General features: G+C 43.3%; 1 long non-coding RNA gene across 3 annotated transcripts in view; it reads left to right on the plus strand.

Annotated features, from left to right (window-relative positions):
- The window catches only part of LOC140003387 (uncharacterized), a 108,973-nt gene that overhangs the window by 53,074 nt on the left and 27,949 nt on the right, over positions 1-27,950 (plus strand). For all 3 annotated transcript variants that reach the window (XR_011811907.1, XR_011811909.1, XR_011811908.1), the window contains exons 2-3: positions 21,371-22,421; positions 22,620-22,805. This is a non-coding gene — a long non-coding RNA (uncharacterized lncRNA). The remainder of the gene's footprint in view (positions 1-21,370; positions 22,422-22,619; positions 22,806-27,950) is intronic.

Consider the following 27,950-nt stretch of genomic DNA (forward strand, 5'->3'; position numbering starts at 1 on the left):
GAGATTGTGCATACAAAGACATCAGGACGTTGTGCTGTAACAGGCACAGATGCCAGCAGCAGCATCCAAGGCTGCCTGTGTTCCAGGAGCTGGTCTCTCTCTCCCAGGCCATTAAGCAAGAGCCTTGACTGAGCTGCTGGGCTGGGACAAGAGATGAGCAGTTGTCTCTCACGAGCACAGAGATAGATCAGCTGCCAGCTCTCACTTGCCCTTCCCACACGCACAGAAAAGCAGAAGAACCTGCTGGTAACTCGCATTGTCCCAGCACCATTTTTGGCTGTTGTCTCAACTTGTGTCCTAAACATCCTTTCTGTACTCCTGTGACAATCATTCACCATAGTAACGGGAAAGTCAAGAAGCACAAACGCTGCCGATAGAACAGAACACAACCATGATGGAGCAAGCACCATTTAGGCAAGTTCACTGTACTACTGCAGAGCCACAGATCTTCTCTCGACAGTGCTAGATTGGGTGAGTAACTGAACCTGTGAAGCATCTTGCTGTTATTTAATTACCTCTGAATAGAGAGCAGCTTTCTGAGATTCATTTGCTCTTCACAATGAATCACTGAAATATTTTCATGGTCAAATGTGTTCATGGCTAAACTGCATAAAGTCTTAGATATTCAGAAATCCAAGCACTGTTATTTTTTTTCATTCTGACTAGATCCACTGATCATGGGTTACAAAAGGTTTTCTCTTCTGTTGCAAGGTATTTCCCATTCACTGCTGAAATTACGTTAGTTTATGCTGTTCTTCAGGCTTTTATCTGAAGACCGGTATCGTTAGCAACATCCTTGAGTAGCTGCAAAGGGAATCCAAACATGGACATGTTTAGAGTACAATAGTACTTCAAATAGCTAAGCTTACATCGTAAACCAAAACTTCAACATGCTTACATGTAGTGGGCAAGTATACATCCGTGTGCCTGATCTGCACCTTTTAGAGCTGAAGTACATGAAGTCTGGCTTTTCTGTTTTCTCTTGCTACATATTTTTCTTTCTTGAGGAGATGAGGGTGACAATGGGACTTAAGTTTTTGAGCGACAGTACGTTTGAGTTGGCAGCTCCTTTACCATGAATACCCTCCTGAGTTTGTTCAGAATTGCATGGAGCTGTTTTTACGAGTGTTTCCACTGTTAACTGTGTTCAATAGAGTAGATGTAGAAAGCAAATCAAGTAGTAATGGGAATGCTTTCGTGGAAACTGTTATGCTGTATCTGCTCGGCTTTTCCCAGCAGTCAGGATTTGAAAATGTTTACTAAATTTTGAGTAAAGATTTCTGGTGGCATCATTGCTGACAAATAAACTTGGAGCAAAGCTATCAATTGAACTACTAAATTCGGAGCCTGTGTTTGCTCTTTCCAAATAAAACAACTTCTACAGCTATATAGAAAAAATGCACCGTCTATTCAGATGTACAGTAAGGGAGAATGGAGAATGTCCAGAGCACAGCCAATGCCTACACCGGTCCAGTCTTCTGTCTCCTAAGCATGTTGATAATGACCTAGTGAAAAACAGAGACCTGCTCAGTGGTGAGGCGTTTTCTTCCTAAGCCAGCCAGCAGTAACCTTGGCCTATAACAAGTAAGGACACGCTACTTTTATAAAGGTCCCCTTTTCCTTTTTGATGCATTTCTGAGTGGGGGAAATGCTACTCAAATGCCCTTGAAAATCTTCAAGAACCACTCTAGGAACATTTTCTCTCTTGGGTTTGATCTTTACTTAGCTCTTTCTTTCATTACATGTCTACCTAATGCTGTCTGTTGGTTCAGAAGGGTTAATATGATGGTAACACCTGACCATGTTTCTTTAAAACTTACTCCTTTAAGTTATTTTTTCTTAGGGAAGAATTACAAACAAGAAGGCTATGTGACAACAGCAATATATGTACATGTATATATTCAAAGCTTATTTAGAGAGCAATATAACTATTAGGGAATTTGTTTGTATTTATTTTTAAGCAACCCCCCAAACACCATTTCGTCAGAGCTAAGTGAAACATTGGAAGTGTCAAGTTTGTGTCTGTACCCAGTCATGATGTCTGAGTAGGCTTCAAGGTCTCAGTCTGCCAAAGACTGACACGCACACTTAACTTTACACGCTTGAATATTTCATTGACTTTAATGCAGAAGTCTTTGTGGGATCAAGGCTGGTATTCATGCAGATCCATTAGCTGTCTCTTCTGCATCTCTGCTGTGCGCAGCCAATTCTGCTTCTGTTGTAATGATTCTTTAATTGGCTACAGGGAAAGCAGGGGAAGACTCTACTCATAAAGCATATGGTATAAAATGGGAGGAGATGAGAGAAGAGCAAAATAAGAGAAAGGACACATTATATCTTGAAGTAGAGCCTAAATCCTTTTACCTTGTAGTCAGTGACAGAACAGTTCCACAGAAACCCCCTTCTCTGAACAGTTAACTTACTTCTGACCATATGCCAGTGAATTCCTAGTAAAACATCACTGCTCGCCCCTTACCCATCTCCTGGCTTCTGATCTTCTGACAGGGACATGTTTTGTCCCATAAAACCACACGCACACACACACGTGCACACACACAGGCGAGCTATTTCCATGCAGGAGATTTCTCCCAGGGCGTATCAATGACGGCTCCAGAGTAGGAGTTAACGGCCAGTTTGAGGTGCTATTGGCATGCCAGGACTAAAAAGGGACCAAATGAGTCATGGTGTGAGGGAGGAGATGTCAGCCTAGGCAGAGCACACAATATGACTGGGATAAGGAAACAATGCGAAAACCAGCAGCGGCTAACAGATGAGGTATTAGGCCTAGCAGGGAGAAGACAAGAGCTTAAATCAAAAAGACATCCTGATGAGACTGGATGTAAGCTGAGCACACAAGCCTCCGACGAGGGATACGAGAGGTGGTTACACGAAACGCTTCAGGAATTCATCCGTAGTGAGCAGTGCAGGAGTTGGAGCAGCAGAACAGGAGAGGTGGATGCAAAGGGACTTTTCAGCACTGTCAAGGAAATTGCCCAAACACTCCCTCCTGGAGGTAGTGTTGTCAGGGCAGCATATGGCACATGTAAAAAAATAAATAAATAAATGGAAGGAAACTAATGGAAAAAAGAAACAAGAATATTTTAAGAATCTAAAAGATAGTCTCAGAGCAAGGCAATCACAACATACACGTGCTCAAAAATTCTGGGGTTTAGGAGAGGTCCTGCAGCCTCGGGTGGGTCTGGGAGCAGAGTCTAGGGAGGTAGTTGCGCTTCCATCCTTTCCGTAACACAGAGCAGGCAAAACAGTGCCCTGAGATGCTCCCGTGCTGCTCCCATAAACACGGGGAGCTCGGATCACTGTTAAAAGTACAGGGGATGAAGAAGAGGCATAGATGGAATCTTATCCTTTGTATTACTTCCCTCCTGGAGTTCACTGAGAGTTGTAAACTGAAATGGCAGCGGAGGCCAAGAAGTTACCCGCACAGCATCATCTATTGATAATTATTTGAAATGTGGAAAAGCACTTAGGGTTCTCATACATGGCCACAGACTGGGTGGGTTCGTGGGAGATACGCTCCCACTGGTGGGAGCCAGCATCTACAGCAAGGCGAAAATGAGGATCTTAATCTCAGCGTAAACATAAAGAGACCTGGGCAGCAGATTTAGACACACAAAGCAAGAGTGGCCAGGGAAAAGCTTTCCAAGAGCAAGTAGATTGCGCAGCAACCTGTGTGACTTTCAAAATGCAGGTCATAGGAGCTATCCTCTGAACTCATTGTGATGCTTTTGGAAGCTTTTGCTAAGTTCCTGGACAATCTGGAATTTCAAGCCTAATCCTCAGAGCTGGTGTAGGCCATAAGCTCATCTCCCACATACATATTTTTGTAATTTCATTTGATGGTGTAATGCAAAAATATTTTTATATTTAAAATATTTAAAATATTTATCCTATTAACCTAATGTAAAATTGTCAATATTTTCCATAATTTACATCTAACGTTCATTTACAGGCAGACAAATATAAATTTATCAGTATGTGTGCATATGGCTGTAACATATGATTAATATACTGTCAGCATAATCTAACAGCTCAGAACCATCAGTTGTGCAAATAGTTAGTCCTTTCTAGCCATGTTTCCTACTGCTATTTAGCCTTCTTCCTTCCCTTCCTCCCCCTCGTTCACAGCCTGTCTAACCCACACTCGCTTCAGTAGCCAGCCTTAAAATAGCAGGCGAGGTTTGTGCAGTGGCGACTCGGATTTTGCACATACTTCACAATGCCTCAAAACTCAGCGCTCTGTTCTCCAAGGCTTTTGGATACGAGAGGGACGGGAGTTAACAAAAATGTGCCTTTCTCCCAGAAATCTCCAAATGCAGCTACCAAAAAGGAGATGTCCAGGTAACGCTCTCGATTCACCACCCAGCCTTAGCTAGAAGGTCCCGAAAGGTGCAGTTTGCCAGCACGCCAAGAGCCCTAGGGCTCTGTCACGTCTTCCTCATATCTACACAAAAGGTCTTGAGCCCTTGGCCTCCTCACGCAGCATCTGAAATGCATCCCACCATTACACGCTGCTCAAGCGGGACTCCCCGTGGGGGCCTGGCCCCAGAGGAACAGCAGCTCCCCCGGATAACTTCGCAGATCTCTTAGGTGGAAAGGAATCTGAGCTGTCGGAGCCCAGCCCCGACTACCCGCCGCAGGAGTTCTGTTTTCAATAATCTTCCCCAAGAATAGATCAGGTTTGTTCGTGTAGCAGAGATGTCTAGCATACACATGAGTAATGTCTGTATCATTGCGGTGTTGACTCACGTTTCATGATACAATATATTTTGCATGCTTTATGGCCTAAACCTGAAATTTTTATTTGATGGAAGCGATTCTTGGTCCTCAAAATAGTCCTATTGACTTCATGGGACTCTCAGGACTTCCCATGAAAGTGAACTTTATAGTAGGACTCACATTTCTCCTTTATGGCCCAGAGCACCAAGCTGACCTTCAAGGAGGTTCTGTAGGGTGGTGACCGCAGCAGTTGCCTTTTCTCTTTTTCCTTTTTTTCCTCTCGTGGTACCTACTTCTCCCCAAGCAGCTCTCTGAAGTGGACTGCGAACACTTGCGGCGTGCACTAAACGCTTCCAGACCGCTTTGCTCAGGGACAGACACCTGTCTGATTTCACACATTCTGCTTCCTGAAACCCCTGCTTGGATTTACACCCCGGGAAATTGCTGTATTTATGGAGGCTTAATTTCCCCCTGTTTTTGGATCTCCATTCTTGTACTTTCTCCAGTGAACCAAGTTCTGAGATATGACTGCAGTGTGTTGCTGCCAGCCGCTGTTTGGTTGGAGACCACGTAAGAAACCCACCACCAGCGAATGCCCAGATCAGGCTTCATTGATAGGGATTAAAATTTTGAACTGAGAATTTGTAATGAGATTTCTGAAGGATGCCAGCTTACCCTCTTCTCATTTCCCTTCCTTATCTCCATCTCTCTTTTTACTCTAAGTTGTCATCTTTTCACTCCGTAGTTTTGTTCCAGCAACATGTTAAATGATTACACATTTTCTCAAACTAATTCTGACTTGTCGTTAAAAAAAGCAATGAAAATGAAATGTTTCAAGATTTGAACGGAAAAGTGATTGATAAAAATAGGTTTTTTTTCAGTGAAACACACTTTTCACAAAACTTTCCTTTATTTGAAAAATCAGTTTTCCATCAAAAACGTTGGCATCAGAGAATTTTTCTCCCAGCCTTTTATTCAGTATCCAGTCCTGCTAACAGTTACTGAGGTGCAACATCTGTTGACTTCAGTCAAAGTTGCACCCCAGTAATTGAAAGCAGAGTTCGGTCTGTTATTTGTAAGGTGTGTTGAATGGACAGAACCTTACAGCGACTGAAGTGTAAGTCTTAGCAGCAAAGCGATCCTCTAATTTAATCCCCCTCTCTGTGCACATGTCTCAGAAACAGAAAGTTTAATAAACTACAGCTACATGGTAAGGGTGACTTACCCCTCAGCGTATTTCTCAGCCAAAACTATTAAGTAAACAACTCTCAATTGTAGGTTTGTGTTACCATTTCCATTACCAGGTAAAACCAAATTGGGTAAGCTATGTAACTACAGTTATTTTCTCAGCTTCCTCCGTTTTCATGTGGGATATTTCTTGGTTTTACATATTAATGCTAAATTATGAATGATGTGTGGCTGTTATTTTTTCTTTTATATGTTTCATATACCTATCATCCAGCGTGTAGGCTCCTGTGGTATGAAAAAGAATTTCCCAAAACCTACGATTCTGTGAGGGGTCTGGTACAGCTCCGTTCAGGTCCCAGACATATTTGACATTTAATCATACCTCGACTCAAACCTGCTTTTTAAATGTCTCGTACCACACATAACAAGTTCTACTTTTACATTTTATGTCATTTCTTCCACGCAAGAAAAGGTTAAATATATAATATATATATACACACACTGTTTATAATTGTTATATATTTAAATTTAAATCACTCATTTATTTGTGTGCGTTACTTTATCCTTTCTGTGGTTCTTTTAGTCTTAGTTTGGTGCTTGTTTCAGTAATTCACTCAGTAGTTTCAGCTCCTGCTATCAAAATTTTTTACTACTTTAAAACTTTGTATTTATGACATTCATCTATGCTTAAAAAGGATTTTTTGAATGTATTTCCTCCAAGAAAAGGGTATCTCAGACACAAAACTGGTAAGTTGCATGCACGGTATTTGCAACCAACACCTGGTATATTGAATGTCTGCAAGTCAGAAAAAAACACTGAAATACTGTTTCCAGAATAATCTGATAGAATGGAAAAATAAGTTTCTATACCCATTTTTATGAAACTAAATACTTTTGATCCCCGTTTCTCAAAAATTTGGTATGAATTGAAACATTCACAATGAGCTGCAAATCTACTGAATGTTTAAATAACTTCTGTTTGACCAAAACTATTTTATTTTGAAGTGACAAAAATCTTATACCTGCTAGAAACATTTTAATAAAAGCAAAGTTGTGGTCTAACTACATGCTAAAAATATTTATGTACAATCTTTAAACATACAAATCGACCCAAATTAGTAGTGTTATTCAGGGGAATTAAGTTTTATAAGCATCTGAAACATGAAGCCTTTGTGTTTTGTACTTAGATTTTTGCCAGCAGCAGTTTTGTAATAGTCCAGTGAGAGACCTCACCATTAATGACGTTTTAGAAGAGGTAAACAAAATATTTATTATCTAATTCATTATAAATTTTAATCAGCAGCTGTAATAGCACATTTTTTACAGGCATGCTTTAAAGTCTTGACCTGTTTTAAATCAGTGATGAAAAATACTCCTATCATTTCAATGATCTTTGTTTTAAATTTCTCCTTTTAGATAACAAGTTATTTCTCTGAGCAGTTGATTTCCAAAATCTCTGCAATGATACAATTCTGCAGGACCCCTGGGTGTTAGCCCAGCAATTATTTGGTCTTCTGAATTTTTGCATTAATAGGCAACCACACAAGTCTAATATGCAGACTTCATGTTGTGGTATTAAATACTGGTAGAAAAAATGTATGTGGTACAATAGTGTGGAACAATTCATTGAACCATTTAAAGCTGATTAAATTGTGTTGATCAATCAATTGAAATAAATAGTAAGGAAAAAAAATGGATATTGTGAGAAATGAAGATGGGACATGATTTTTCAGCAAGAAAAGCCTTCCTGGCTTAACACAAAAATATAATGTGTTAACAGAGTCTTAAAATCAATATACAATGAATTAGCAGTCAGCGGAGAACAGCCAGATGACAAGGGGAATATGATTCATTTCTTAGAATGACTAAGATCTCAGGCAGCTTGTTGTGTAGAGTATTTGGAGACTGCGAATACAGTTAAAAGAAATTCCTTTAATTTGATCTGGAAGCATGTTTATGACAGACGTAAAGCACTTGAATTCTACTGAGGATTTCCTCTTGTGCTGCAGCCTTCCTGACTACACTCTTTACAGCTGTTCTTTAAGGACTAACTACTAAGCTAGACGGGGTAGTCCTCTTACACCTTATTACATGAAAATGAAGTTTCCAGCTCTGGCTGAGTAATTAGATAACCCAGCACTGACGACATAATGATAATGAAGTGAAGAGGAAAGGATCCCTAAATAATCAGATCCTTTTTTCAGGGATTTAAAAGAAAATGCATTTTGATGTTTTTCAAAAGACACTCAGGCATCTTCTTCTATCTCTTTCCTTTCTTTCATTTCAGCTTAAAAATTACAGCTAGTTCATCAGAAGCACAACATCCTTAGGTGTTCTGGATGCAAACGAATGTGGATTGCTTTGATATGGGAAGTGACAGCCCCTGACGTTTGTCTGAATATTAATGCTGAATTGGATGGAGAAATCATTATGGCTGATGGTTTGGGTTATTGAGTTTAAAATGTCAGATGCCCGAGTTTAAGTTTTCATGACACAAATGAATGTTTTTGTAATTTTTTAATGCTTATGTTTCAATTTATATTCAAATTCCCACTTTTTTGAACTTTCAGACTGTCTAGGAACTTTTATTTTGGGGGGATTGGTGAAAATTGAAGGCTAGTGTGAATTCAAGACAAAATCTTATTGTTTTTAATTGCAGGTAGCACTTCCTGCTTTTGTGAGGTCACCTTGTCTGTTGCTATTTCTCATTGGGTCATTTAGGATATTTGCAGAGGAGCTCTTGGCCAGTCTCTGTGAGTACTCCTCACCCAGACCAGATCTTCTGAACTGAACCCTGCAGTTCCTACCGATGTGCTTGCAGGCAGACGTTCAACAAAGCCCTCAAGCTGCTGAGTTCTTCTGAAAACCTGGCCACATATTTCTGTGTCAGGTTTGGAGCTACAAGCTGGATGCTAGTGCTGCGTGGCTGAGCTGTTTTGTTATTTCTGACCTTAGAGGGTTTGTCTGCAGGTTCAGAGCTGTATTTTCCTGGTGTAGCGCTAAGTGCCACCTGTTAGCAACCTCCTGCTTCAGCAAGGGCAGCGGTGGCCTGTACTGTAGTAAACCCTTACTGAGCCCTGCAATGAAAAAGACAGTCTGAAGGTCAGATTTAAGGAGAGAGATGAACCTGAACTCAGAGGGAAGCACTCCTGGTGGAGCAGAGGACAATGAATGGCCCTTGTGCAGAGACTTGAGAGATGACCACGTGTGGTAACAGAAAGGAGTACGAGGTGAAGCCATCTGCTGAGAGCAGCGAGGGAAGTTCTAGATGTCTTTTAGATTAGTAACTCAGTAACCTCGGTAGGAAGCCTGACAGGCACAACTACCTTGGCAGAAATCTCTCACACATTGTGCTTTCACATTGGTCTCTCTTTCCTCAGCCTTTCCACACAGGCCCTAGCTTGAGATCCAGCTCAGAGTGCTGCCAGTTACTACTGCAGAGCCACAGATGCCCTGCACCAACACGTCAGCACATCTTCAGCCCCACTGGTTCTGCCACGAGGGGTTTCAGGTCTCCAATCTGTAAATCCTACAGGGCAGGGCCCGGGAGTGGCTGTGCACATGCAGAACGTCAGCTGCGCTCTCAGGCCAACATATTCAGAAGCACCTATGTGACTTAGAAGCCCAGGTCCCCAGCAGTTTCAACTTCTGTGCAGGCTCGAAATTGCTTTGACTTTCAGAAGGACTAGGGCTATTCAGATGTTTATTTGCTTCTAAAGCCATTCCCTCTGGTGCTTAACAAGTATCAGTGTATTCCCTCTTCAGGGTGCTGGAGTAAGGGCCCACTTCTCCTGAGTAATGCAGAGGAGAACTGAAGGCCTGTCCCCTACTGGTATCATTTGTTTTGGTAGAAAACATGCAGATTTTTTTCAGGCCTTCTGAAGCTGCTTGTTTTCTTCAGGTGCCTGTTTCCCCATTTGAATTCTTTTTTCCTGCTCCCCTTTCTAACACTTTGGACTTTAAATTTGGTAATGGTGAGGGAAAGGGAATGGCTTTTTCTTTCCCCTTTATTGTGGCAGAGAATGGGGGATGGAGGCCAGCTTTCCTGGACTTTTATATTCAAAATACCTATAAATAATTAGTTACAGGGACCTAGCTTCCCCCTCCTTTTAAGGCCTAATTTAGGTTCTTTATCAAAATGATTTAAAATGCCTTTCTCAGTAGGAAACCATATTTCAGAGCTTTTATTTATTAGACTTCTCAAAAAGTGTGTTTTTAATGCACATCCTGACTTTCTGCCAAAACTGTCCACTGAAACATTGGGACTGGAGCAACCCTTTGTATAAGGAGATATATTTATTGGATTTCTACATATTGATAAAAAGCGATTCATCTAAATAAATCATACACAGAATTGGCACATAAATCTCCCACTCTTCACAGCTCACTCTACTATATTACTGTTCTGACAGCCTTCCCTCAAGTACAGGAAAACTTTCCTCTTGGTGTACATCGCTGTAGCCCTCTCAAAGTATCAATAATTTTCCTGAGCTACGTGGCTGGTTTGTTGTTCTGAGCTGGAGTCTGGGCTGTGGGTTTTGCTTTATTATGGAGGGACAGGAACGCCTTACTGTATGCTCAAGTAGAGCAAACAGGCCTGAACTCTGTGAAATGTGTGAGGGTCTGAAGTCAGATTCATAGTAGATGGTTGAGTATCTGAATGTTACAGCATTCTGAGCCCATTAAGGCATCAAGGTGAGATTACTTCCTTCTGTTTTAAGAAGTACAACAGTTCCTGTATCTGACAGCTAGTTGGAGCACAGTTTGCTTGAGCAGTTTCAGGACTTTCAGAATAAGTGTGTCTGTCTGTCCGTCCTTCTGTGTACATAGGTTGGACCCGACCATTCTGGGACACGCTCTGTCCCCATCCCAAACTCTTTCCTGCTCTCTGAGCAGAAGTCGCATATAAGACCATTTAAGCCTAATTATTTTAAGCAAATACAAATCCATAAACCATGGCTATGATTCAGTGTAACCCTCTGGAAATTTACGCCAGAGAAAGCTTTGCCTGGCTGTATTTTGAATACCTCTCATTACAGATCCTGGGGATGTGACAGCCTTCTCTGAAAACTAAGCTTCAGTCTTTCCCAGTGATGGTTTAAGAGTTGTGGCTTTCCAAAGGGATTTTGTAGTAGTGGGACCATCACTCCAGAAGGCTCTGGTGTTTCTGACGAAAGGGCTCTGACATCCAGGCAGTACTCCTGAAAGTTCAGAGTTTGGAAACTGGGAGCTCTGTAAGAAATCATTACAATAAAAGGTAGAACAGATTCTAGCAAGTGTTCAATCACTCAGCATGGTGCCACTTAGAGGCAGAAGACCTTAAAACAACCAGCAAGATGTCTGCAGAAGAAACCTCTGCTGCCAGCTCTCAGCGCTCTGTATCCTGTCATTTGACGCCTTTCATCTCGGGTTAGTTCAGCAGAGGGGTTGCAGCAAAGGCTGGGTCAGCGATCAGAGCCCGGGCACTGCTGCTGAGGCTCAGTTCAGATGTCGTGTGGGAAAGGGCTTGTGCAGGCAGTGCACGAGTGAAGTCAGGCCTTGGGAAACACTGGGGGCTAGTAGCTTGCACTGAGCTGCACTGTGTGACCAGCTGCTGCTCCTTGTCTGGTTTTTGGCTGTAAGGTGGGTCAGGGTGGCTAGTGCAGATGGACCCATTCAGCGTGTCTGGTCCCCACCAGGGCTTAAGGTTTGGAAACCAGGAGCTGCGGATGCAGTTTCTACCCATAGGGCTCAGGAAGTCACTGGTCACAGCCCTGAGTCCTACCTCCTGCAGAAGGGTGATGTGCAAGGCGAGTGGGCCAGCGTGGACTACGTGGCTGTGAGAGCAGGGATGGAGTGGCTAGCAGGACATCTCTTCAGAGTGTCCCCTGCTGTCTGTGACGCTCGGAATACCTCCAAGCTAAACACCTTTTTCCCCTCTAGTTGAGCTATTTGAATTAGCAATGCCAACAGCCTCGCGTATCAGGTCATAGGTGTTACAGGGCGGTATCTCCCACCAACACTGCCATGAAATGGGGTTGATCCCATCTTTTAACTATGTGAAGGCCACAGCTATTATCCTTTTACTCAGTAGAAGACAATAGATATAAAATTCAACGCTAAGATAGTTTCCCTTGTTGAAAAAACAATGTCTGATATGAAGATGCTTAACTGAGCGATAGGGAAACCGAGGCACAAGGCCCGGTGACCTGCGTGAGCACAGCCCTGACACTGCTGTCAGCATTAGCCTCTGACTGGTGTCCAGCTGTCGCCAGCTCCTAGATCTGATATCTGGAGCATCTTTGGTGAAGAAAACAAACAAGGGGACCATCCTCCTGGAAAAAAAAAAAAAAAAAAAAAAAAAAAAAAAAAAAAAACCTTCCCAAATGCCCTTCTGTTCCTATGGGATACTGCAGCCCTGCGCGCTGGCAGCATGTCTCAGGTCATAGCAGCAGCTCGTGGTTTTATGGAAAATTCTGTCAGGTCTCCCTCTGGCCAGCTCTGTTTGTAAAAGGGTGGTAGGATTAATTTGAAAGTTCAGCTATAAGTGCACTTCAACAAGGAGAATTTAAATCTGTATTTATTACTTGTTAAGTAGTTTTATTCATAAACAGAATAAAAATGCACAGCTAAAGAGCAATACATACCACTAGTAGTTTTAATGAATGATGACTTTAACGTTTTTCCTATTTAACATTCAAAAATACTACTTACATTCTGCCTTAAAATATTTTTCATAAAATGGCAGAATTCTTTTAAAATACATATAAACTTGCCTTGGGAGAACAAATTTGTTTGGATGGTAAACAAAAATTCTGTTTTTTTCTTTTTGTGTTTTTTTTTTCTTACCTTGAAATATATGTGAATGTCATAAAATATTTCCATGTACTTTCAAGAATAATTGAAGCATATGTACCCAAAGTGTAATACTTTTCATAATGGTTTCAGACTAAATTATCCATTATATGGGACTAGCACATAAAAGCCTTTCTGTACATCAAGTGATAGATCAAAGGGAGGAACGATGGCTTGTCCACATGCATAAACCACACCTCTCAAATTCTGAGAACAAGGATATGCAGTCTGCATTTTAACTACATCTCCATGACATGAAACGGTATTCCTGTGTCTCCTACTGTGGGAGAGTCAGGTAGTCCTGGCTACAAAGATTCCCTTTTACATTTCTCCCCTCTTTTTTTGTTCCATCTCATGGATGACATTTCAGTGACTAGTCCCAGGTGAGTCTAATTGGGAAACTAAACTTCACTCAGTTCCTCCCAGGGCAGTGGAGGAACCCGTTGAGGAGAAGCGGGGCTCTGTCATTTCCTGGTGGATCCACGATCCCAGTCCCCAGCCCTGCAGCTTTGCCTTGCTATCTGCAAAGTTAATCTGGTGGTATTTTCACCTGAAGAGGGATTCTTTAATTTCTAACTAAAATGCATTCCTTGAGATGTGAGCTAGACAAATACTTAGCATTACTGCTGGTAAGCAGTAAGGAATCACTCCACGATGCAGTTCAAACAGTTTCAGCTTTTGGGGTATTTTTTGTGAGTTTTTCTCATCACCTATGTATTAGTAATAAGAAACGCAAACTCAGTGGCATGGTTTGTGTTTGAAATGTGACTGCAGTAGAAGGTTGCAAATGAATAGTTTCATCCAAGTACGTGCCTAGATCTAGTCTTCCAGCCAGTAGTTTGGATGTTAGCCGAATTATTCCCATTAGCATCTGGTTTATGAGCATCGCTGTACTACCATGATTAGAGAATAAAGTTCCTTAAAATAATCTACACTCACTGAAATGTAAATGTACCTTTTATTATTGTCATGGTTGCTGAGCAATGTGAAGTGCACCGGGGAGGTGCTGAGTTGTGGCACCAGAAGAAGAGGCTGTGATCATGGAAAGGTTGAAACTTCTCCTCTGATCATTTCTGACAGCTCCAAGTGGTTCTTCCACAATTGGAACCACTTGTGCTGCTTATTAATATAATGAAACTTATCCTCCAGCAAAAACAGAACCAAAGGTTGACACAAGAGTGGAGGGAGAGGTTGAAACCTGATCTGGTTAGAGATCTCTTAAAGATGATGGAAGACTAATAAAATCCAGTCTGCTTCCTACCTCCATTACAACTCTCACTCCCATTCTGTCTTCACAAGCTGAAGTGGAATAAAGCCTCCTTCCAGAGCAAAGCCAAACCCACCGTCGTGCTTCAGTACCGGTATATCCTAACAGCAGCTAACGGTCTTCGGCAGCATGGCCCGTTTTGGTACCTTCCCTCATCTGTGAAATTCTTGCTTTTGATTCCAGTGGGAGCTGGATGAGGCTCCTAAAATGTCTCTGGTTTCTTAAGGAATGGATTTTCTCTCTCTCTCTCTCTCTCTATATATATATAGTTGTTGTTTCCAAAGTACTTCAGAAAAGCTTCCTACTTGGTAGATCTTCATCATGGAGATAAAAATCAGTTAAGAACAGAAGAACAGGAACTTTTCTGTTGGGAACTGATTACAGAAAAAGTCTAAACTCTGCATTTTGTTGGATTCCTCAGTGCCAGGAAGGCGATGGTGAGATGCAGAGTAAAAATGTACCCTAGTGATTAAAAAAAAAAAAGAAAAAAGAAGCTAAGGTCTTCGAGAGGTAGCTAAACTGAACTGTAAGAGTAAGCAGGGCAAAATGTCAGAGTTGATATAACTCATTACATTTAAGTGGAAAATAAGGGATGAAAGTTTAGTTTAAGAAAAATTAAGGAAATACCCAAGAATGAGTTTACAAAGTGCAATATTTTCTCTCAAAGCCATAGGGTTAGCAGGTTGGTATCCAACATCTGTGACTGATTAGGGGCACTTGAGATGGCAGGTGGCTTTAGGAAATGGAAACCTTACAGGGCTTTACAAATACTTTCTGTAGTTAGGCAAAGTTATTTGATTTATTCTCACTGGTTCTCATTCTATAGCCTGGTTTAATATCTATCAACTTGTCTTAATCCATGTTAATATTTTCTTACAGACACAGTGTTGTGAAAGTTCTCCAATCAGATTCTTAGAAGTTGCCCTGGAGAATAATAGAGTTACTGGGTTTACACTACCAAGGGCCGTGTTAAGGTGAAGAACATAAATCATGGCATTTAAAAATGCCAGCCAAATCTTTCAGACAGTAATGAGATCAAGAACCAGATCTGATCATATTTGCTCCTGACAATTTTAAAGAGACCTATATTTCTGCGTACTCACACTATGTGTGGGCATGTTGAAATCGCACATCTCTATTAAGCAGCCATAGCCCAAAAAAGAAGTGAAACCTCCAAATCTCCTAGGCAGGCATAAAGCCTGCAGTCTGGTTGATCACACCACTTGGCAGAGCGGTGTCACACGCTGGGGAATGAGGATGCACAAGATGGAGGACCAGAGAAGAGCTTACGGTACTCCTCTTCTGGTTTGGATAGGAACCAAAACTTATCTTTGGGAAGAAATATTTGGAGGAGACAATCAAGACAGGGAAGTAAACCCCCTGGGAAATGGGCTGGAACTGCTTCACAAATCAAACCAACATACAACAACTGGCTCCTTCAGAAACAATAAGTGAAACAGAACGTGCAGCTGAGAGTAGTGCGGCTAATAGATGAGTCAGGGCAGGTGGAGTTTAAAATCTGTTAGCTTTCCCAAATAGCATTCCTGGGGAGTAACTCGAGGAATACCACAGAAGCCTCGGCATAGGTTTGTTATTACTAGAGAAGAAAAACCAGCATTCAGCCAAACCTTTCATTATCTGATATTGTAAAACCAGTCCCACAGTGCTGCGGGAGATGTTCTAACCTCGGCACTTGTCCAGATCCATTTCCAGCTACGGGCTCTGTGTGTGTGTGTGCATGTTCTTCTGCAGATTTATTTTAAATCTCCCTTCCTGAAGCTGTTCGGCATTCTGTTTTATGGGATTTTACTAAGCTTCACGTAGCCTTTTCTTTTCTTTACTAAGTATGTTTTACTACTTTGTATTTTTTTCCCAAAGAAATAGATTTTATTGGACAGGGGTTCACACATAGCTGCATAATGTTTGTCTTATGGATTTTGTATTAAACCACTTTAACACTTTTGTAGACCTGAGGAACTCTGCAAATACTGTGAGTGAAATGCCCTGAGCTTCTTCTTGCATGCTTTGAACTGAGCACGGTGAACTTTGCCTAGTTACTGAGCTGACACGTGAACAATCCATTTGCAATTCAGAGGGAGAGAGGGAGAGAGAGAGGGCCTGATCCTGCACTTACCAAAGCCAAAGGAAGCCCTGGTGCTGACTGCAGCAAGACCAGCAGCAAAATCATAATGAGTATTTAAGATGATATTTCACAAGTACAGTAATGTGACAATCATGATGAAGTGGTGTTTTTTCCAGAGGCGGTGTCTGAATTAATACGGTCTTTCCAACTAGCTCTCCTCGAAATGGTTTGCAAGAGCTAAAATAAATAAATAAAAAGTCTCTAGGATACTTTCCCATTGTTAGGATTTTTATTCATTTCATAAATAGCTGTTATATTTTGAAGTCTTTTTTTTTTTCATCATTGTCATCTTCTCTTCTTTATTGTAGCATGAGTAATCTAATTTTTCTGCATAGCATGTTGCAGTTTGATAGACAGGTCTCTGAGGGATGCCTTATGTGTCAGCATCAGTGAAAATGACTTCTGAGGTTGGCTCACACCCCCGCGCGAGCGCGGAATCCAAATCACCCCAGAGTTACGCATCCGCTTGCCCCACGCCTCACTGCTGGATAATGTATTCATTTGCCTCTGGCAAGAAAAAAAAAGTGAGATCCTCCATCGCATACTGATGTCATGTGGAAGAAGCCATAATTGGGACTGGTCACATGTTACAGGAACTGTAAGCTGCTTTTTGCTGTCTGTGTAGCTAAAGTTCATCTCTTTTGATCTGCACCTATAGGCATCACGCACGCTAAGTACACGCAAGGTTTGGAGACCTAGCGATTCAGACACATATTTCACAAAAAAAAGGGAAATGCTAATAGGCTGGAGGCTCCTGGGTCTTTCTCTTTGCCAGAATCTGATCATAGGGCAGGATATTTTTATTTGACTCCACTACTTTGGTTTATCAGTAATAATTAATGACATGTGCAATTGCATTCTCCTCTTTAATCAAGGACAGAGATTTCAAATCCACAGTTCTAGCAAGACAGCATTCACAAATCAGCTGCCCTTTCTTTTTCCTTTTGTCAGGCAGATGCAGACAGGGGAAGAAGGATTTTTGATTCCCGAGCTTCATGCCTCAGTCCTTCCTCGCAGCACTACACCGTACAGAAGTTGGGCCCTGACTGTTTGCAGTCATCGTGTAAAGCCCTGCTGAAGGGACAGCAAGGTTCCCAGTGACTCGCCTGTTTCCAATTAGGCCCCTACGAGCACTCCTGCCCTTTCTTCCTGCTTGTAATAGCTGCAGAAGTTACTAGGTCTGCTGGGTCTAATCGGGGGCTCTGGATGGCCTGCCAGCGGTTTGTGGCACTTGGATCATCACTCGTTGGCTCCATTTCCCTGTCTGTAAACAAGTCTTTGGTTAGGGCATGGAGGAGACGTGGAGCACCTGTGGTGAACGCTGCTACCTGCTAATGCTGGAACAGCTCGCACTGATTGTAGAGCTACATCTGCAGATATGAAGGCAGTAAGCCTGTAATTTCTGATTTCACTGTTGTCCCGCTTCCAGGTAGGGAAATTGAGCTGGTTTTGATACAAATCCACCACTTTCAGTCTTCTTAACCTTCAGCCTGGATAGCTGCAAAGGTGAACAGGAGAATGTTATGCCTAACATTTTAACTTGGCTTGATATGCTTCGCAGCAGCATGTACATACGCTACCTTATTCGGAGCACTCTGTTCTTGACAGATAACCATTTAGCAAATTTAATTGTGCAGGTTGTGTGCATTTTTTACATGACGATGAAGAAACGAGGAGACGTCTTGATCAGAAAGCCACCAACAGCAGTGACTCTGAAGGGAAACCATCCTTGCTCCTCTGTTAGAGTGGGAGCCCGAGACAGTTCTAGCCTGAGGTTAGTCATATATGACATTAGGCATAGCTTTACTAGCAAACTGTGTAACTCTTAATCGCCAATGTATTTCCTGGCAAATCTCAAGTAATAATGTTGGTGGATATCAAATCTTAAGTACATAAGACTCAATTATGATGCTGCAGAATACAGAGGCTGCTCAAATCCAGTCCAGACTGTGAACTCACAATCTGCTGTTTACTTAAAGTATATAGAAAACACTTGACCTCTTCTCAGGGGCATCCATGTGGAAACACTTGACGATAAAGGCCCTCCTTGGTTTTTGTAGGAATCACGTTTCAACATTTTTATCTCCTGTAATTAAGGTCAGTGATCGTATACTCCCACCTCTCTCCTCGCCCCACTCTTCCACCAAAATTGCAGGCACTTACCCAGCTCCAGTTACCCTGCACGAAACACACGGGGGCCAAGTTGTGCATATGTAATTCCAGGGGGTGAACAAAGTCAGGGAGATTTGGGGCTTTGCTGAACCAAATGCTCTTTCTGGGCTTTTGTCTTCACGTGCTCCTATACCACGACGAGGACCAGAGTCTAACAGAAGAAAAGAGGAGGTGGGGGGTAGGACGGCTGCAAATGTAATTCCACTACTAGGATATTTCCTAACCCACAGCGCATGTTCCCACCCAGTGGGGAAGGTGTGAGAGATTTCTGAAGGAGGATGGCGGAGAGCGAATCTCATCTCCCTTTGCAACACTGTAAGTGCTAATTGCAGGCGGGAAGGAAGGGTGTAACTGGTAGACGTCTAGGAGAGCGCCTGGGGAATACGGCAAAAGGACTCATTTTGCCGTTGTCAAAGAAACCCAGGAGCATTTCACATCCCAGCTTCCCTGGAAAGATTCACTTCGACTTTGCTGTGCTTTGACTCGAGCTCTGGCTGCACCTTCCCCAAAACCCGCATCGCGCTCAGTGGGGCACCGCCAGGAATGCCGATGGCCCAGCTGAGGCTGTGGTGTTAGGATGGCAGAGGACACCTCTCAGCCACCACCAGGGCTGAAAGAGCACATCCTGCAGAGTAAAGGGCACATGGGGACTAGACTTACTCTTAAAAAGACCTGGTAACTTTCACAAGCAGTATACATCCTGCTCAACGATTATCTCTCTTCTACTATTTTTTATTATGAATAATGAATATTTTTTATTATTATTCATTATTGTTCAGTCTGAAGCAGCTGTGAATAGCTGACAATGAAAGGGAGAAGTTTGTGAAATAAAACTCTGTTGGTAGAAGTCACCTTACTCATGTAAAAAACAAAATGGGGTGAGGCTTCTTCAGAGCTTGGTATTTATTTAGGCTTGTAGCAGATGCGTTGCACTCTTTCCCTTTACACTGCCATGTTCTCATTTCTCATACATAGCAGAACAGCATTTCAGAAAAGAGCCAATGCTGTCTTTTTTCTAAAATATATATACATAAAAGACAAGAACAAAACTAACAGAGTTGTGCCCTGTGTGAGATTGTCTTGACCCTTTTCCAAGGCAGGCCTGTGAGCCGGGTCCTCAGCACCCCCAGCACGTTTCCAGCCTGACTCCTCTGCTTGCACTCAGCTCAGTCATGACTGTGGGTGCAGGATCAGGCCACCTGTTTTATTCCAAGAATTACAGCACCAAAACATGATTTTTTCCACCCTGTGCTGGGTTTAGAGGTAGCTGGAAATGTCTGTTTGCTTCTGCAGGTAAGTGGGGCAGCCTGTGCTTTAGTGCAGCTGGCACAAGGCTGTGGGGTCTGCACCCCAGCAGCTGGGAATGGCACCAGGAGTTTCCTGGCACTGGAGGTACGTGTTGGAGCAATTCAAGAATCCAGAGATGGATTTATCATGTAAAAGTAGAAAGTTACTAGTTCTTCTGTCGGCAGCAGGCGGGCTACTGCCACCACAGGGAAGGCAGCTGAGCCAGCACGGGGCCTGATTCTGGTACACTGGGACCGTCCCCCACAAGGAGCCCAGCTGATGTCAGCACCTTGGTGAAAAGGGGATACAGGACTGGGCCTGGTGAAAATGTGTCTAGCTCTTTACTTCAACAAAGAAAGACCCTAGAGAGCTTGTGATGGACACCAAGAGAATTTTGAGGCACTATAATAATTAAATATAAATGTATTCAATATCTAATAAACTGAGTAAATTGTGTATGTGTTACCTTATCAATTGGATTTAATTTTGCATCAGTTTGCACGGTGTCCTCCTGGGCTGAATGTGGCACAATTTTCCTGTGACACATTTTGCCTTCTGCTGTTCCCATGTCATGTTCTGCATGCTGTGGCAAGAGCTACTTTGTGGAGTCATCTGTTTGAAGAAAAGTGGGGCTGCTCTTCCCACATTCAGGTGCCTCCTGTTAGGATTTTCTGTGCCGTCGCAAATTTGTGCTGATGTCAGTTTAGACACGGTGTTTTTCAACAAGTTGTGAAAGTTTGTGGTTTGTGCCCTGCCACCCCGTTTGCTGTTGGTTGTTTCATGCTTTCTTTAAGTCTCTTTCTACATTCACAAGGCAAAAATCTAAATACCATCCATGGACGGGTTTTCTGTTGAGAGCACTGGGACCCTTTTTTGCAGAATATCTCTGGGCAAATCCCTGATCTCTCCATGCCTTAGTTCCCCATGTAGGGCTGCATAAAGTAACAGTAATGCTGGCCTGCCTTCCCTCAGATATTGCGAGGATCAATGCATGAAGAGAGGTGGTATCACAGTAATAGGGGTCACAGGAGACAGATAGAAAAACGAAGCAGAAACTAGTTAAGACCTTCTCAGCTGCTAAGGATTACTGCTCATTTTTAAATCTCTGGCTCTTTACAAATTGGGAAAGTTACTAACAAGCAGTAGAAAACAAAATAACAACAACCACCACAAAAAAAACAGCCTTCCAGCTGAAATGAGGGTGTTAGCAAGTCTAACAGCACAGCACAGTGCACCTTATCTCTATCCCGGTGAAAAATCAAAGGCACGTTTCCAGCTGTGCCCGTGAGCACTATTTGGTCATTGAACAAAGCAACTGGCACCTCATATCCAACCTACCGAATGATCACAGCCTGATTCAGGTGCACAAACAAGTGCAGAAATGAGCTCCATGCACAGAACTCATTGTTATTCAATCAAGCCTTTAATTGTAAATGTTTTAAGCAAGGAATTGCCCTGTTTTATGAAAGTGTGCTCAGCATTACTCCGCCATGGACATCTGTCATTCAGCAGGCGCCACCCAATAAAAGTACTTAAAATGTTCTGTTCCTCAATTAAAATATAAAACAGAGCTGTTTAGGGGCTTTTACGAGGTGATTTCTATTTACCTGACAGATTTCCACACTGGAAGAGCACAAAGTAGGATTTCAGTTTCTGATCAGAAGCAATGGTTCCACTAAACAGTACAGCTTCAATTGTTCTGATTTATTTTTTCTTTCTTTTTTTTTTTTTTTTAATCTCAGGAACACTAAAAATCCGTGAGGAAGAAAGAAAACTTTACTCCAAAGAGAAGCTCAGTAGGTCGTGTGCACTCCCTAAAAAGCCAGATGTCATCGGACTGGGCTTGCTCACTGCTGCTCCAGAACACAGAACCAGAACCAAACTGGGGAGTCTGCATCAACCCTGCTAGCCTCTTCCATGCTGAAACTGTGGCAAAAGCAAGGAAAAATGCCTGGTTTGCTCTGGTCTGAAGCCTCTTATGAAAGGGAATGAGACTATGGCTAAGCAAAGTCTCCTGTTTTCCCCTGATGAAACATTTCATGAATGTTCCTATGGTTATTCCAATGCTTGTGGATATTTCATTTCGTTTTTCCTCCTGCTACTCAGACATTGGATTGAGCCTTACACCAAATACAAGCGTTTTCACCGAAAATAAACAAACAGACAAATTTTAAAATCCTGCTATTTCTCCCTGTTCGAGAGACTCAGAAACTCACCTACACTGAGATGACAGATGCCACTTGTCATCGGCAGTCTGGCCACTCCAAGCAGGTCTAATCAGGGTCATAGAAACACGAGTGCCCTCATTAGAGGTGACATTTTTGCAGTACCAGCCCTGCTGCACCAACAGTAATGATGAAAGATTCACTGTGCCATCAGGTAGAAGAAGCACCCATGTGGAGCCTCACCAGGATTTCCCAGTTACTCACCTGCAGCTTTACTCAGCTGTATCCCATCCCTCTCTGGTACCTCTCCTTGCCGAATCGCGTTTGGGAAACCTCTGCCAGCTCGTGCAGGAGGCTGATGAGCAGGGAAACACTGGCCTGATCCATCTTCAGCCTGAAAGTGAAGAAAAAACTTTGCTTTGTATTATGTGTGGCACCTGGAAACACAACGGACTGCTTCGCTCCATGGTCTCCTGGGCTCCATCCTCTGGAGGCCCCGCTCACCTCATCCTGTGCAGCCAGCCCTGGGATGGAAGAGGATGGCAGTGTCAGCACGAGAGGGCTGTGCCCTTATGAGACAAAGCCTTCAACACTGAACCTTAAACCCAAGCCATTCAGCTCATGGCAGGTAACAATTTCTGAACCATTTCCCCCCTTACATTACTGTTACTCATTGCATTACTCTTCATCCCCCCAGGGTTACAGCTGGGCTCGGGCAGCACAGGCAAGCAAAGAACAGAGCTCATGGGGCTGTGCTAAGGGGGTGAATGTGGGTATATTTCCTGTCTTCTGCTCCACAGCCTGATGCCACTCTGCTTCTCTGCAGGTGCTTTCGGATGCTTGTGGTTCCATGGAGCTGCCGCATCAGGCAGTGACCCTCAGGGTGAGCCGCATGGGGATCCCACATCGCACCAGTCCACCTCTGGGACGTGCAGCCTTTTCCCAGGAGCTTCAGGCATCCCGTGTTCATCCTGCATCACCTCACTGAAGAAATGAAACTACCTGCTCTGAGGTAAAAATAATTGCTGATACTAAGCCTCAAGTTGGTGATTCTCTGCTCAGCTGGCATTATAATCTTCCATGACAAATGTTAATTTCCTTTTAAAATTAAGGAGAGGAAAAGCAAACAGCAACTAAACCCGAGAACAGGTAAACAACTGGCTACTGGATTTGGCACAGCAGACACTGGGAGGAGGATTTCTCCTTTGAACAACACTGCTCAGAAAATGCGAGGAAGTCTTATGTTAGCCCTTCACTCAGGCTGTTGTGTTGTGGTTTTTTTTTCCTCTCCAGCAGCAGCATGAGTTAAGGATGAAGCATTAGCCCTCGCTGCAATACCCCCACTGTCAGCTCAAGTCAGATTCTTCCTGTTATTTATATGTACCCTTTTGTAAGCGTATCGATTACACAAGTGAGTTCTCAAGTACTCAGGCACTCAATACAGCCACACAATGGAGAAAAGCATCCAGGTTAACACAGAATTACACATGTGCTAAACATACCAAGGGACAAGAATAAATACTGACATGTACAATTCCAAGCCACACATTAAGAACTACCTGTTTTGTTGCAAGGCAGCACTTCATGCTATTAGAAATAAAACGTGCATTTTAATTTCTGAGGTGTAACAACCAAAATTTCTCATGGCCGTTCTTAGCCATGGCAGAATTGCCATCTTTCGGCCACTTTTGACACACCAGATTATTCCACAACAATCCAAAATCCAGTGCAGACCCCTCCCTTCCCTCTGTTCCTTTTACCCTTTGCATTACGAATGCTGTGGGGAAGGACTGCCTGTTTCACAGGGGGCTTGGTATCACAGAAAGCTGGTTGTTGATCTCTGGATGCCTGCAGGCCAGCAATCTGTGCTACAAGTTACCCCTCTTAAAAAAAAAAAATAAGACAAGTGGATAAAACTGATACAAGCATCTGTAACAAGCTAATTGGACCCTTGTGGGCAACACAGCAGATACAAAATTAAAACAAACAAACATCTCATTGTACAACTGTACTTTCAGGACTGTTATCACAAAGGGATCCTTCTGGATTTTTATTTTAGTTTTGTTTTGTTTAAAAGGACCTAATTATGGCCAGAGCTGGAGTATCACAAGTCTGTTTTCATCTATAAAGAAAGGATATTTTGCCTCTGAACCTGAGAAATTGTTAGAAGTTGGTAATTAGTATGACTTGTTAATAGAGTTTGGCTGTGATTAAGCTGTGATTGAGTGTGAGTTTGGTTCTTGTCAATGCGAATGCCTGTAAGGTTGAGAGATGTTTAATGAGACACCTGTTGTCAGCAGCACCCGGTGGGCTTTGTCGCGCCTGATTGGAATTTGTACTGCAGAGCAGGAGCGGCACAGCGCTGAAATGCAGCAGCACGCGGGCACCTGGTGGAGCACGAAGAGGCCCGAGCGTAAAGGAGGGTCAGACCCAGGGGGTGCGGCCGCCCAGCTGCAAGGGCAGCCCCTCGGTGAGAGCAGCCCTGCCTGTCTCCCGCAGCGCACCTTTCCAGCCTTCGGAAAGTTGTTGTTGAGCGCCCTGGGGACGGGCCGTGCCCAGCAGGTCAGGCGATGCTCTGCAAGCTGAGCAGCTGCTCTAGTCCCAGCCACGGTGTTTGATATGAGAAATCCTCCTTGTCTATGCAATTCCGTCTGGCCTGGGGAGTGCAACAGGCAAAAACTGTTGACATCTTAATTTAGCCCCTGTGAGGTGTTGACCTGTACATCATTGCCATGATGCGATAGTGAGTCCTTGGGAGATGCAGCCAGGCAGATTTAAGGCCCCCAAATGCTACCTCCTTGAGTAGTCAACAGCACCAGGGCTCTTCAAAATGTGACACCGATGGAGAAGGTCTGAGCCCTGGTCCATCCCTTCATCAGGGCATCATCCTCAAGCAAAAATGTCCCACTGAGCAACCTCTTTGGCCAGCAGGAAAGTTACATTCAGAGACTGTGTTTTTGTCTCAGCAATCAGCATAATTTGCCACGTGACTGCACGCAGTTACTCCTCACTCCAAAATCCAGGCCTGATGCTAACTGTGTATTTGGACTGCATATATAAAATACTGTTTCCCCTGAAACATCTATTTAATATTTTCAGTTGGCTGCTAGTTAAAACATACCTCAGTTTTACATGCCAAAGGACAAGCTGGAAGCAATCAAGCTGGCCACTTTCAGAGTCTTTTAATACCCAAGCAATACCTTAGCTAGGAACAAGAGCAGCAACATTTCAGCTTACGCAGTGTCCCTGAGGAACGAGCCGTTGGCTTTGTGATGAATCTGAGCAACCACTGGATGGCATTGCTCTACACAAATGTACCTGCAAGCACACGCAGCTGAGCGCAAGCACGCTGCTTCGCCAGGGAGATTAATTCAGACCCTAGAGGCTCAGGCCACTGTGACCTTACCAAGCCTTTAAATAACGGTCAGACTGCTCTTGGCTGTCCAGCTGTGGGCTCCGGGCACGGAGTTTGGTCAGAGCAAACAAAGCAGACTTCCCAAAGCATGCTTATTACTAGGTTGGGTGTATTTTTCTTTCATTTTATGTTAGATCAAATATTCAGCCTGTTTTTGATGGCTTTCATTCGTATGAGGTGGTAAAAAGAATCATTTGTAATTTGTGATCGTATCAACCTAAGGCAGGGCACGCACACCTGGCCAGCAAGTTAGGACTTCACAAAAGCCCTGCTCCTGCAGCCGCCCTGGCCAGCCAGCACCAGCTCCCGGGGCCTGGGGCTCACCGAGGTGGGACTCAGCTAAGCTCATTTATCTGAGCAGGTTAGTTGGGTGGGCGGGTGTAATGTGAGAAGCAGAACTGAAGAAAACAAACAAACAAACAAACAAAAAAACAGGGGGTGTCAGGCATGTTCTGCTTTCATGTGGCTCTGGAGTTTTAACCCAAGTGCAGTGCCTGTCCATGTGACAGTGGCCTCAGCATGCGTAGTACAGCTCTGCCTTCTGCTCCATCACTTATTGATAAGGAGTCAGCTGGTAACCAACTAACCTGATGTTCCTATTTTCCCCTGGGGGTCTGTGTTTCTTCCATTAACAACACACTGCGTTGCCCTAGTTCTTCTAATGACTACATCTGGCCAGCCCTATCTGAAAATGTCGTTGGCCCAGTTCATGCCCAGAAGAAATCCACTGATGGCTCTGGAGAAGCAGCAGGATTTTTGGAATTGCAGCCCTACAGAAGGTGTGTCGGAAGGGGAATAATGCAGTACCTCTGAGAGTCAAGTCTGAAGGCAGTTGACAGGCATACTCAGCACATCTATCTTCAACTTAGGAAGTACCATCATCAAGTGAGTACTTGGTTGTGCACTGGCTGTTTGGTAAAGCTTTTCCCCAGTTTTGACTGATCTAAAAATGTAATAATGATAGTCAGTTAGTGAACTCCACTTAGACTGAGAGTAATGTTAGATGGTCAGTTCCAGTCCTGCAAAAGCTCCTGCACTCAGTTCTCAGGTGCACTCACCTGCCTTTTTAAGTACTGGAAAAGTAGGACCAATAGATTGCTTTATAAAATAAATGTTAGATTTCTTTATGACCCCTTTATGACCCCCATCTGTCCCCTTTTTCTAGACCTACCTTCCATTCCAAACAAAAAGAGAACCGTATCCATCTGGATCTGCTCAGCAGTTCACTGATAAATGCCTCTCACTGGCAGAAATGCTTAGACTTAGGAAATTAAGGTTGTATCAGCAGCGGGCTGTTCAGAGCCAACTTCTGATGGCCACCGCTCTGTTACAGGGGCTGCAAGAGGAGGCCAGGACAACTGCTGTTGATCAGCTGCTTACTTCTCCTATTAGGAACCCTTCATTGAAGTTTCCAGTGTCACCCAGGCGGAGACCTCTACAAAGGGGCAGAAGCCTTAAGTGGGCTTCGTGGTTTTAGACTCTTTTCACTGACTTCAGAGGAAAAGGCAATTTGTTCTCAACTTCAGCACTTCGGGGCTGTGTTTGGAAACAGGCAGGATAAATCTGAGTATCTTCATTTGCTTAGCAGTTGAGGAAGATAAAAAATAAAAGGAAAGGTGCTTCCTATAGCTCTTCCATTGCATAACAGGTTGTGTCTGGAATATATGACTTGGGACCTAGCACTGGTGAGGGATGATAGAAATCCTGAGCAGGGCACCAACTGCTCTGCTGGCTATGTTAAGGCAGACTGTACAGGCAATCAGCTCAGCACACAAATTTGCCCTGGATTTTTCTAGAGTCAGAGCAACTCTCCAGGCCTACAGAAAGTCAAGGTGACCTTCAGAGCTGAAGGACAGTCCAGAATGCTTGTAGGTAATGGGAATTCAAACAAATGAAATTCTAGACTAATTCCAACCCATTACAAAACTCTCAGGAAAAATGAACTGTATCTGCTGAAGTGGCTCGCTCTGTTCAGTGGCACAATGTAATGGGGGATCTGTCACTGTCAGCACTGCTCTTGTCTTGCTGAAAGCCACGATGCCTTTCACAACCACTAAATAAAAATTCAAGCCAGCTGTCCCACCTGCCGGAGCAGTTTCTATTCTGGGCTCTGGTGTGCCGTAGGTATTGTGCTCATTGATTAGCTGTGGCTTATTGTCCCTTGACATTGTTAGGGAATATTCTCCTGGTTATAATCGCTAGGACTGATACAGGCAGAAATGTTCAAACCTTGCTGCAGCAGCCCAAGCTGCTATTGTGCGCGGGGCTGTGCTGTGGCTATGTCTGCAGGTCAGACTATGGCAGGAGGCTTTTTGGTAGGAAATGAAAAGGAAGCTAAAAAAGGAATGTTTTGAGAAGTCACCCAAGTCAGAAAAGACTGGGGGCCTCCCTGACTCTGGCTGTCAATAAGGTGTTAGATAGGGGAAGATTAACACCCTTTAGCAATGACACAGCTGTTCCATTGAAGGTGATAACATGCAATCAGGGGAGGGAAGAGTCTAGCACGGAATAATGAACAGTGCAAGTGACTGTTAGCGAAAGGGAAGTTTTTAGCCCAAGAAGCTGAAAGAGCCTCTTCAAGCTGCTTATTTTAGTGGATATCAATAAGTACAAAAACAAGCAGAGTCTCACGTTAGGTCTGCAAAAAAAGCTAAAATATTTACCTCTCTTTTTAAAGTCAGACTGGCTTCTAGGGAGAAAAATAGTGATAATGTAGATAATAAAGTCTCTTATCTGCCTCAG

The sequence above is a fragment of the Anas platyrhynchos genome, chromosome 11, assembly GCF_047663525.1.
Source record: "Anas platyrhynchos isolate ZD024472 breed Pekin duck chromosome 11, IASCAAS_PekinDuck_T2T, whole genome shotgun sequence".
Lineage (NCBI taxonomy): Eukaryota > Metazoa > Chordata > Aves > Anseriformes > Anatidae > Anas > Anas platyrhynchos.